Source organism: Protobothrops mucrosquamatus, unplaced genomic scaffold (genome assembly GCF_001527695.2).
Source record: "Protobothrops mucrosquamatus isolate PMUCROS unplaced genomic scaffold, P.Mucros_1.0 scaffold_215, whole genome shotgun sequence".
In the NCBI taxonomy this organism is placed as follows: Eukaryota; Metazoa; Chordata; class Lepidosauria; order Squamata; family Viperidae; genus Protobothrops; species Protobothrops mucrosquamatus.
Genome location: NW_015386291.1, coordinates 1291351 through 1299533, shown reverse-complemented (window position 1 = coordinate 1299533; position 8183 = coordinate 1291351). Strand labels below are relative to the sequence as shown.

Genomic DNA, 8183 nt, shown 5'->3' with positions numbered 1-8183 from the left:
TGCTACTCAGACTAACCCGAGCACAAAGCCCCCCACCCAAACAGAACACACCCCCATCCAATCAGAGCACAGCCAACCCCCATCCAATCAGAACACAGCCAAGCTCCTAACCAATCAGAACACACCTCCACCCAATCAGAACACAGCCAAGCTCCCACCCAATCAGTTCAAACCCCCACTGGCAGTTAAAAGGAAGAAACAGCTGCTATCACACACTGCTCCTAGAAGCACGAAGCTGAAAATATCAGCCTGAAGATGACGAATGGGACTTCGTCGAAACGTCGCCAAGAGCCTGTGGCATAAGGGACTAATGCTTCTGCTTAACATGCAGACAGCCCAGGTTCGAATCTCGGAAGGGTATGTCTGACTGATGAAAACCAAATAAGGTTAGAAATAGCTATCTCAGTACTCCCTTAATTCTTTGTTAGCATTCCAAATTTTGAAAAACATATATATATATATGTATGTATGTATGTATATATTACAAAGTATCACTACTGTCAATATTACTAATATCAAGCTTAAGCATAATAAAATCCCTTCATAACTTATTTACTATGTTTTAGATGGACAAATTCCTAATATGATGGAATTCTGAGCACAAGAAAGTGTTTATAGAACAGAATATACTGGCAGTTTTCAATATTGTGACCCATTAGTTCTCATCATGGGTCACGACTAATTCTGTGAGATGTTCAAGATATTTTTGTGTATCTCTATTGTGGGCAATTTTCTCAACTGTGATAACCGTGTTGATGAGCTGGTGTTTAAACGTTCTTAGATTGCTGCTACAATGAGAATGAGTATGGCATAATGGTTTAAGATCTTGCATTGGAACCAGGACGTTTCAGATTCAAAATCCATTTTCAACAGGAAAACTTCATTTGTTGATTTGGGCGAGTCACTTCTCAGCACAACCTGTTTCCTAGCATTATTGGGAAAAATTGGAAAAGGGAATGTGATGTATATTATTTTGAGTTCCCTAGAGGAAAGGTAGGGTATAAAAAAATAAGACAATGAAATAAATTAAGGATATAAAACGTAAAGACTGAAAACCTTACATAAACTATTACATAAACTAACCTTACATAAACTATAGCAATATTTCTGTTGGGGTTTCCTTACCTCTTTGTGTAATAACCCAACTGATTGGGAATTAATCTATAAAAAATGATTACAAAGTTAACCAATGAAAGGGATGACTTTTTATTGCCTACTCTTGAATGCAATGAAGAAAGTATTCATTGACTTGCAACATTAATTCTAGTGTGTTTGGCTAGTCAGCTTCATTTTTATACCATACATAAATTGTAGAGCAGTGAGATTGAACAAGTAACTGTCACATTAAAGAGCAGGTTTCAAGGATCATACTGGCATCTTAACAGTGCCTGAAAGTAAACAATTCCAAAATGAAACAAGAATAGAATAGAAAAAACACTTGAGTCTCTCTCCCCCCCATCCCCCTCCCCTCCGCTCTCCAACTGGGCGGAAGCGTGGGTTCGTTTATCGTTTCACCGCTGCTTTACAGGTAACTGGACGCCAAGTTGAGTCTTCAATAAGGTAACACCGTTTTTGTAACGGCGTTTCTAAAGCTGTTCTCCCCATGTTGGGGTGAAAAAAATCTGGTGCTCAACTGTTCCATTCCGCTTGCTTTACGTCCGAACGCCTCACTGAAAAAGTAAACCCGAATCGCGACTGCGCTGCATGGAGGTGGGGAAACCGGGGCTTGCGTTTGTCCCTTGGCACCAAGATGTCTCCGGGTGGGCGCGCACACTAAAAAGTGGTTTTTTGAGTCAATTCTCGGCCTCGCAGAGACGAGTACAAGGTTGTATATAACAAACTCGTTCCCTCTTGTCGCATTCATTTAGAACCACGGTATAAACACTTCTCTATGAATCGGGAAAGTATCTGGTCCCTTGTGCAATTATGACTTACTGTATTTTAAATACTTTACGTGAGCGTGAAAAATATTACATAGATAAGTTTCTGAGATACTAGTAGGCAGGGGTACGTTCGTTAAGACATATTTGGCTTCCAATGAACCACGAACTGGGAACCCCTCGGACTAAGTGCTCAAGGTGGACCAGGTTAAATTAGGGTTGGCTAGTTGTACTTTAATGCATCATGAGGACGCAACTACAGTCTCACGGTTTCTCGCGTTTCGGAGTTTTTGCCCCTTACGAGATGGCTGCCATAACTCTTGACCCTTTCCCTTTCCCCGGTTGGTCAGCGCGTTTGCAGATACCGCCTTCTCCCTGCCGTCGCGCACTGATGAACGCATCAATCCTCATTGCCACGTCTCTTCAGGACATCAGCGTTTACAGCAGTCGCCGCGGACACAGCGGGGAAAGGGCGACGCGGAGGGAATTGGGAGGGCTGCGCTATGCCCCCTCCCCAACCTGGCGGGCTCCCCGACCTGGCGGGCTGGTGGTGAAGGCAAACCGCTCATGGTGCTGTTGGAGAGGCGGTGAGTCGGATTTGAATGGCCGCCTCCTTCTCATCTCTCTCCGTAGTGTATGGTGTGTAACCGAGACACCCCGTTGTAGCCAAGCACGGCCCTGGGGCTTGGAGTAGTGGAGGCCACCGTCGTGCTTTGCTTCTGTCGTTGCTGCTCGGCTAAGAGAACTGTGCTTTATCCCGTTGCCCCTTTTTCCATCGCGTTGGGTTAGTGAACAGTTCTACTCAGTTACTGGCCCTTCCCACTTTCTTCTTCAGGGCTTTTCCTTTTCTCAAACATTTTAGGATCTTCCTTGCTCTTTCTTCCCCTCTTGTGTTTCATTAGCTCTCATTCAAGAAGAATAAAATACTTATGTAGGAAGTAGACTATCTTACCTAGAAACATCTAGCTGCACTTACCTAATCTCAGGCAGCTAAGATCGGACCTGGTCACTACTTGGATGGATGAAATCGAGAGCTACGGGCTAAGATTTGGGTTCCATTTGAAGGAGAATTTACTTTTGTTTATTGTTGATAATGAAGAATGTTGCTGTTACTGTATGTTGTTCTTTTGTTGGACTCTGCTTTAACTTCTTAGAAATCCAAACTTGCAAGATGTTGTTCCACTGAGTAGTGCGACATATGCATTTAATTGTTTCTATAACAGTTATGTGACTTATATAAATTGCACTTCTGTATACATTTGGGCAGGACACATCTTAAGAGTGTGACGTTTTCTTTTGAATACAGGTAGTCCTGAAGTTACAACAGTTCGTTTAGTGACAATTCGAAGTTACAAGGAGCTATTTATTTTCTGTGGAGAAATATTCATGAGTGCTTTTTAAAATAACATTTACTGTATTGTGAATGATCATCAAATTAACAAAAGAGCTATAAATATTTTTATTTTTAGAAGCAAATCCTGTTTGTAATGTGCTTTCCTTTTCAAAAACAAAAGTATAGGCAATTTTTACTACTATTGGCTTAACATAGTTGCTTTCATTATGACTGGAAATGACACTTGAATGTGTATCATATTTAAAAGTATAGAACTGACAAGCAATTGGAGATGGCATATAGATAAAGTAGGTATAGATATAGGTTCTGTTTGAGTAGGGGGGTGGACTAGAAAACCTCCAAGGTCCCTTCCAGATTCTATTCTATTCTATTCTATTCCATAAGTTTACATAAACAAAACCTCACATGTCAGGAAAGAATTATGGGATTCAGAATATTACAATACAGAATCTTTAAAATTGAGATTGCAATGGATGTGAACGTTGCATATTTGAACATGAAGTCCGGATTTCAGTAAAGCCATTTTCAAAGATTTTTTAAAGAAAAAAACTAAATGGTTTGCCTTTTGTTCTTTAAATTCCTTAATTTCTTTGAGGATCTCATCAGCTTCATTCAACCATGACTTTCTATCAAGCTCAAGCCTAAGGACAACAGAGTAAAATTCAATTGAGTCCAATCCTGTATTTGCTTATACTTAATGGATAGATCTTGTCAATATTACAGCTATAACACTGTACCTTAACAGATTTTTTTCTAGGATGTGGCTATCCTGAACTATCTATCTCAGGACTGGGCAGTCTTTTAATTTGGGCTTCTCTCTGGAATGTACTACGTCCTCCCTAGGATAGCTTCTCCAGGTGCACATTCTATCACACTTTCTTGATGTTCATTTTTGTCTTACTCCATTTCCACTTCATATTTTCAGTAATTCGTGCCTTAAATCACTTGATTGAACTAATTTATATGAGATTGCTGCAAAGATGATACAACAGCAGCAGCTGATACAAAATGTAGTGGCACAATTATTGGCCCTGCCAATATAGAATTACAGCTATATTAGTTTTAAATATTGATTGCTGATAGGCTTCTAGGCTTAAAGATTCAAAGTTATAGAGTTGGGAGGGACTCTAGAGATCTTCTAGTCCAGAGGTAGGCAACTTTGGCTCTTTTATGACTCGTGGACTTCAACTCCCAGAATTCCTGAGCCAGCATGGCTCAGCTTGGAAACCTCTCCCTGTCCCCTCAGCATGGCTGGCTCAGGAATTCTGGGAGTTGAAGTCCATGAGTCATAAAAGAGCTAAGGTTGCCTACCCCTGTTCTAGTCCAACTCATTGCCAAGCAGAAGATCTATACCATTCCAAACAAATAGCTGTCCAATTTCTACTTAAAAACCTCCATCTCAACAAACCATTCCACTGATTGGTCTCATTGACAGGAAATTTCTCCTTAATTCTAGGTTGGATCTCTCTTTTATGATATTCTACCCATTGCATCTTGTCCTGCTTCAGGTGCTTTGGAGAATAACTCAACCTCCTCTTCAGTGTGATCCTCTCAAATACTGGAAGACAGCTGTAATATCACCCTTAATTCTTCTCTTTATTGGACTAGACATACCTGGTTCCTTCAATTGTTCATCGTACGGTTTAGCCTCCTGTCCCCTAATCATCTTTGTTGGTCTTCTCTGCATTCTTTCTAGAGTCTCAAATCTTTTTTGTATCATGACCAAAACTGGATGCAGTATTCCACATGTGGTCTTACTAGTGTAATATAAAACGGTATTAACACTTCACGTGATCTTAATACTGCCCCTCTGTTGATGCAGATTAGGACTGCATTGGCCTTTTTGGCCATTGTGGAACACTTCTGGCTCATACTTAAGTGATTATCCACTAGGACTCCTAGATCCCTTTCACATTACTGCTATTGAGCCAGGCACCACCTATACTATATCTGTGCATTTGGTTTTTCTTGCCAAAGTGTAAAATCTTCCTTTTCACACCACTGATTTGCATTTTGTTAGATAGGGCTCAGTTTTCAAGTCTGTCAATATCCTTTTGGATCTTGATTCTACCTTCTAAAGTGCTGGCTATTCCCCAGATAGATGTCGTCTGCAAATTTGATGAGTTTCCCTTTCTATGCCTTTGTGTAAATCATTGATGAAGATGTTGAAGGGTACTGGGCTAAGACAAAGCCTTGTGATACTCCGCTGCATGCTTCCCGCCATGTTGATGTAGTTCCATTGAGAACTACAAGTTGAGTGTGATTGGTTAGCCTCTTTACGAATCTATCTTGTAATGATGCAATCTATTCCACATTTTTCAGTCTTACCAAAGTAGACTACTTTGTCAAATGCCTTACTGAGGTCCAAGTGTACTATATCCACAGAATTTCTCCAGTCCTACTAATTTTGTCACTTTGTCAAAAAATGGAATAAGTTTTCTCTGGCATGACAAACCTATGTTGGCTTTTAGTAATAGCTTTGCTTGTTTCTAGGTGTTCGCAGATTTGTTGCTTGATTATCTTTTCCAGGATCTTCCCAGGTATTGATATCAGGTTGATTGGTCTGTAGCTTCCTGAGTCCATTTTTTTCCCTTAGGAAAAAATATTTCAGAGTCAGGCAGCTAGAAAGTAGAAAGTTTAGCCATAAAAGCCGGCTAGATGACTTTGGGCCAGTTATTCTTTCTCAGCCAACTTACCTCACAGGATTGTTGTTCTGGGTACAGTAGGAGGAAGATGTGTTGGATATGTTCATTGCCTTGAGCTATTTGTATAAATAATATAAATAAAAAATAAAAAGTACTGGCCATTATCTGTAAAGCTGTAAAATGGTGCAAGGATATATGAGGCTCCTTTCCAGAACTGAATCTGCCTGTCCAGTCTGCTCATCAAGAGAGGGCCTAGTAAAAGTTCCCTGCCTTCATGAGGCTTGCAGGTTGTGGCTGACAAAACAGGCCTTTGTCATAACTTCCACCTTGTAAAATGTTTTCTCCCAGAATATATGCAGCCCCCTCCTTGCTGCAATCTGGAAACATATTAAAAATTTTATTTCAGTATACTTTTGGCTGGCTGTGAGTACCTATCTTAGGTTTTGTTTGGGTTTTTGTGATTATTTGTTGTTTTTGATTGATATTATTTTGACTGACATGTTTAGTTTTCTTTTTGATGATATTGTACACAGCCCAGATTCACTTAGACAGATTATAAATACTGTAAAATAAATTTATAAATATTTGCTCATTCCTCATTCATTCTTTCTGCATGACCAATTAACTCAATGAACTTCTTTTTGTATTGGTCGCAGTGCATCCTACTTTATTCAGCTTTCAAGTATTTCTCTTGATATACTATCTCTTGTCTACAGATCGAACTGAACAGAAGCACATTCTTATTTAGGGCCATTTTTATTTCTGCTGAGAAACATTCATTGCTTGAAAAAGAGCACTCTGCCATTTACCATCCTATCTTAAACATTCTCATTTTTCTATCTGCCATGGTACCCAAAGTCATCTATTTGTTCTAATTTGTTATTTAAGTTTAGCTTGCAATTGTTTTTTGTTATTTAATGCAATTTTTCACTAATGTACTAATCGTGTGACTTGTACAAACTTTGTTTTACTGCAAAAATAGCCAACCCTACCATTGCTAGTAAGCTGTATGAATGCAAATCTTAAGATCAATGTGCATTTCCAAAATATGCTTTGATTGTAATATGACAAAGCTTGCTTTCAACTCTAAATCTTCAGTTTAAAGTCTGTAAAAAATCTCTTATAATACAGAAATATTTCTATTGTATTAAATAATGCAACTTTAGATTTACAAACTTGCAATTTGAAATAGTTTAAACCTGTGTTCCAAATTATAAATTTTATAATCTGAAACCACTGTTCTAATAGTTCAGTGAAATTTTGATGTATTCTGTTTTTAACAAATTAATATTAAAGCATAATACTTAAAAAATCATGCAACATCTTTTTAAAATTGTTCCTTTATGAACTTTTCTAAAAGTATATTTACTTTTAATTATTGCTTTTGTCTGTGGAAAGTATATATGATATAAGATCATATTCAAATGCATAGACTGATTACCACCACTGCTAATCTCAGTTGATAAACAATTCATTTTTATATTATTATTATTATTATAATAATAATAATAATAATAATAATAATAATAATAATAATAATAATAATAATAATAATAATAATAAAAAAAAAGTTGGAAGGGACTTTGGAGGTCATCGAGTCCAACCCCCTGCTCAGGCAGGAACCCTACACCATTTCAGACAAATGGCTGTCCAGTCTCTTCTTAAAAACTTCCAGTGTTGGAGCATTCACCGCTTCTGGAGGCAGATTGTTCCATTGGTTAATTGTTCTAACTGTCAGGAAGTTTCTCCTTAGTTCTAAGTTGTCCTGCCTTCAAGTGCCTTGGAGAATAGCTTGACTCCCTCTTCTTTGTGGCAGCCCCTGAGATATTGGAACACTGCTGTCATGTCCCCCCTCGTCCTTCTCTTCGTTAAACTAGACATACCCAATTCCAGCAACCGTTCCTTATATGTTTTAGCCTCCAGTCCCCTAATCATCTTTGTTGCTCTTCTCTGTACTCTTTCTAGAATCTCAGCATCCTTTTTACATTGTGGTGACCAAAACTGGATGCAGTATTCCAAGTGTGGCCTTACCAAGGCATTGTAAAGTGGTATTAATACTTCACGTGATCTTGATTCTATCCCTCTGTTAATGCAGCCCAGCACTTTGTTGGCTTTTTTGGCAGCTGCAGCACACTGCTGGCTCATATTTAAGTGATTGTCCACTAGGACTCCGAGATCCCTCTCACAGTTACTACTATTGAGCAAGGTACCCCCTATACTATACCTGTACATTTGGTTTTTCTTGCCTAAATGTAGAACCTTACTTTTTTCACCATTGAATTTCATTTTGTTAGATAGCGCCCA

General features: G+C 38.7%; 1 protein-coding gene across 1 annotated transcript in view; it reads left to right on the top strand.

Annotated features, from left to right (window-relative positions):
- Nucleotides 1-2286: 2286 nt before the first annotated feature.
- Nucleotides 2287-8183, top strand: part of TMEM39A (transmembrane protein 39A) — a 28250-nt gene continuing 22353 nt past the window's right edge. Inside the window, exon 1 of the mRNA XM_015827554.2 lies at nt 2287-2467. The gene's annotated coding sequence lies outside the window, so the exon portion shown is untranslated. The remainder of the gene's footprint in view (nt 2468-8183) is intronic.